Genomic DNA, 4,000 nt, shown 5'->3' with positions numbered 1-4,000 from the left:
AATAATATACCAAAAACAGCTTGGCTTTTACAATGGGAATTTATCAGGTTAAAAGCTTACAGTTCTGAGGCTGTGAAAGTGTCCAAATCAAGGCATCACCAAGAAATCCTTTCCCCCAGCTGCAGCTGGGGGAGATCAGGCACATGGCAGGCACAATGGTGGCATTGGCTGGTCCTCTGCTCCGGGCCTCATTGCTTTCAGCTTCTGGTTAAATTGATTTCCTCTCAACTTCCAGCTCCCAGGCCTCTGTCTCAGCTGCTGGGCTCCTCTCTGTCTCTGCCACTTTTTTCTGTGTCTGTAGCTTTTATTCCTGTTTATAAAGGACTCCAGTTATAGGACTAAGACCCACCCTGGGTCACACAATCTAATAAAAGGCCCTTAACAGGGAAGTGGAAGTGGTTCAACTGATAGAGCATCCACCTACCACATGGGAGGTCCAGGGTTCAAACCCAGGGCTTTCTGACCCGTGTGATGAGCTGATCCACGTGCAGTGCTGATGTGTGCCAGGAGCGCCGTGCCATGCAGGGGTGCCCCCTACTTAGGGGTGCTTCACACTCAAGGAGTGTGCCTTGCAAGGAGAGCCGCCCCATGTGAAAAAAGTGCAACCCACCCAGGAGTGGCACTGCACACACGGAGAGTTGACGCAGCAAGATGACACAGATTCCTGGTGCCACCTGACAAGAATGCAAGCAGATACAGAAGAACATAGAGCAAATGGACAGAGAGAGCAAACAACGGGGTGGGGTGGAGGGGAAGGGGAGTGAAATAAAGAAAAACAACATTTTCAAGGGGTCCTATTTATGGTGGGCTCTAACCCACAGGGAAAGTGGATTAAGATTAAGAGCATGTATATGCTGAGGTACATAATTTAATCTATGAAACCATCCTGTGTTCAGGGGTTGGGATGAGGAAGCTGTTTGAGAAAGGCTGCTCTAGACCAGGGGTCAATAAACTATGGCCCATGGGCCAAATCCAGTCTGCCACTTGTTTTTATAAATTGAATTGTACTGGAACACAGCCATGTTCATTTGCGTATGGAGAGTCTACAGCTGCTTTCACACCACCATGACTATGGGCATATAGCCCACAAAACCTAAAATACTTACTAATTAACTCTTTACATAGAAGGTTTGCTGAACCCTGTTCCAGACTAATTAGAGCACACCTCTGGAATTGAAAGTGGAAGTAAATTTTATCCTTTGAAATAGATGCTACACAACTGAAGAGGAGTGGAATGGATGTAAAGAAAACAAACTGTAAACACCATGGTTTTCATCTGTTAAATGGGTATATTAATCCCTGCTGTAAAGAAGCTTTATCCTTTTGCAATCCAATGATGAAGTTTAGGCAAGTCTTAGAAGCAAAGAGGCTTATTTAGCTCAACAATGTGAGGATGAGGCATAGTAAGATTTATGTTAGTACAGTTTTGTTGTGCTCCCTCAGAGACCCATTGACCAATAGAGTGAACTCTCAGCCAATCTAGGGAACCCTCAAGGTCTGGGGAATCTGAGAGGTCGAGCCTTCATGGACATATCATTTTCTGACCAGTGAGGCACAAGTGGCTCTTATCAACACAATAGGAACACATTCATTCAACAATTATTTACTGAGCACTTATTACGAGTCAAAGACTGTTCTAGACACTGGGGATTCAGCAATGAATATGGATCATCCTGTTGCAACATTCAGCAGTAGTTAGCCTTGCCCATGCCTATAGGGCTTCCAATCAGTCTTTCAGGGTCCACTCTGTTTGAGTAAATAGATTTTATTTTTTAGAGCAATTTTAAGTTTACAGAAAAATTGTGCAGAAAGTATGGAGAGTTTCCATATACTCCCTCTTCATATCATGGGTTCTTTCATTATTGATATCTTGCATAGGAGGATACATTTGTTGCAATTGATGAAACAATATTGACAGATTGTTACTAACTAAAGCCCACAGTTTTAGGTTCACTATGTTGCAAGTGTTATAGGTTTTGACAAATGCATGAAGTCATGTATCCACTACTACCATATCACACAGAATAGCTTTACTGCCCTGAAATGCCCTGTGTTCCATCTCTCTCCTCCTCCCCCTGAACCCCTTTATGGTTTTTATAGTTTTGCCTTTTCCAGAATGTCACATAGTTAGAAGCATATAGTCTATAACTTTTTCAGACTGGCTTCTTTCACTTAGCAATATTCATTTAAGTTTCCTCCATCTGCTTTTGTAGCTTGATAGCTCATTTCTTTTTATCACGTATAATAGTCCTTTGTATGGGATGTAATACATTTTGTTTATCCATTCCCTTATTGAAAGACTGGGTTGCTTCCAATTTTCAGCCATTATAGATAAAGCTGCTATAAACATTTGCATGCAGGTTTTTGCGTGGACCTAAGTTTGCAACTCATTAGGTAAATACCTAGAAGCATGATTGCTGAATTGTATGGTAAGTTTATATTTAGTTTTGTAAGAAACTATCAGGCTATCTTTCAAAGTGGCTGTACCATTATGCATTCCTACCAGCAATGAACGAGAGTTCTAATTGCTCCATATCCTCACTATATTTGATGGTGTTAGTGTTTTCGATTTTAGCCATTCTAATATGTGTATACTAGTATCTCATTGTTGTTTTAAATTGCAATTCCTGATGAAATATGTTAAGCATTTTTTTTGTATTTTACTCTTATTTTTTTATTGTATTTTTTGAAGACAGAATTTAATGTGTGATCATTCTGCTGCTTAATTATCAAAACCAACTTAGTTCCTCTGAAGCTTGAAACAAGATTTATCGGAAAACGGACTTGGCCCAGTGGTTAGGGTGTCCGTCTACCACATGGGAGGTCCGCGGTTCAAACCCCGGGCCTCCTTGACCCGTGTGGAGCTGGCCCATGCCCAGTGCTGATGCGCGCAAAGAGTGCCGCACCATGCAGGGGTGTCCCCTGCGTAGGGGAGCCCCACGCACAAGGAATGCACCCGTAAGGAGAGCCGCCCAGCGCGAAAGAGAGTGCAGCCTGCCCAGGAATGGCGCCGCCCACACTTCCCGTGCTGCTGAGGACAACAGAAGCGGACAAAGAAACAAGACGCAGCAAATAGACACAGAGAACAGACAACTGGGGGAGGGGTGAAATTAAATAAATAAATAAATCTTTAAAAAAAAAAAAAGAAACAAGATTTATCTTCGAGATAGCCTCTTGAAAGAATCCACAACTGTTTCCAGTCAGCTTGTCATAATTCTTTTAGATGGGCTTCTTTTCATCTCCACTTGTGTGTGGACAAACTGATGTATGCTTCATTCAGAAACACCCCACCTATTTACTTAGAATAATAAATTAGTGGATCTGCATGGTTCAAAATTTTTGCAACCTAGAAAAACTCATCATGACTTCATCTTATTCACTCCTGTTACCAAACCCAAGATGAGGGGAGACCTGTGGGATATGCCAACACCTACAGGATTTTTAAAAAATGAACTATTAGATCTTTCATACTTTTAGCAATGATCTGCCTTGTAGTTCCTTCTCACAGATCTAACATAGTTCTATGAGTAAAGCTGAACCACAACATTCCTCTGTGAGATGTTTCCAATGATGTGGGTCTACAGAGACCCCATCGGGGTAGATCTCAGCTTAAGCATTTTTTCATATGCTTATTTCTCATTTATATAACTACTTTAGTGAGATGTCTGTTCAGATCTTTTGCCCATTTTTAAAAAGATATATTTTTATTTATTTCTCCCCCTGCGCCCCATTGTTTGCCCTTGATGTGTCTGTTCATTGTGTGCTCATCTTTTTTTGGAGGCTCTGGAACTGAACCAGGACCTCCCATGTGGGAGGGAGGCGCCTAATTACTTGAGTCACCTTCATTCCTTGCTTTGTTGTGTCTCTCATTGTGTTTTCCTCCTTGTGTTTCTTTGTTGTGTCATCTTGTTGCATCAGCTCAATGCACCAGCCCATTGTATCAGCTTGCTTTCTTGCTTGTCTTCTCTAGAAGCCACTGGGAACCAAACCCTGGACCTCC

General features: G+C 42.1%; 1 non-coding gene across 1 annotated transcript; it reads right to left on the bottom strand.

The window, feature by feature from the left end:
• Nucleotides 1-3,482: 3,482 nt before the first annotated feature.
• On the bottom strand, nucleotides 3,483-3,609 carry LOC111764135 (small nucleolar RNA SNORA18). The gene has a single exon (XR_002796822.1). It is a non-coding gene; the product is annotated as a small nucleolar RNA SNORA18 (small nucleolar RNA).
• Nucleotides 3,610-4,000: the final 391 nt, after the last annotated feature.

The sequence above is a fragment of the Dasypus novemcinctus genome, chromosome 9 (genome assembly GCF_030445035.2).
Source record: "Dasypus novemcinctus isolate mDasNov1 chromosome 9, mDasNov1.1.hap2, whole genome shotgun sequence".
Classification (NCBI taxonomy): Eukaryota; Metazoa; Chordata; class Mammalia; order Cingulata; family Dasypodidae; genus Dasypus; species Dasypus novemcinctus.
This window is presented reverse-complemented; position numbering and strand designations above follow the sequence as displayed.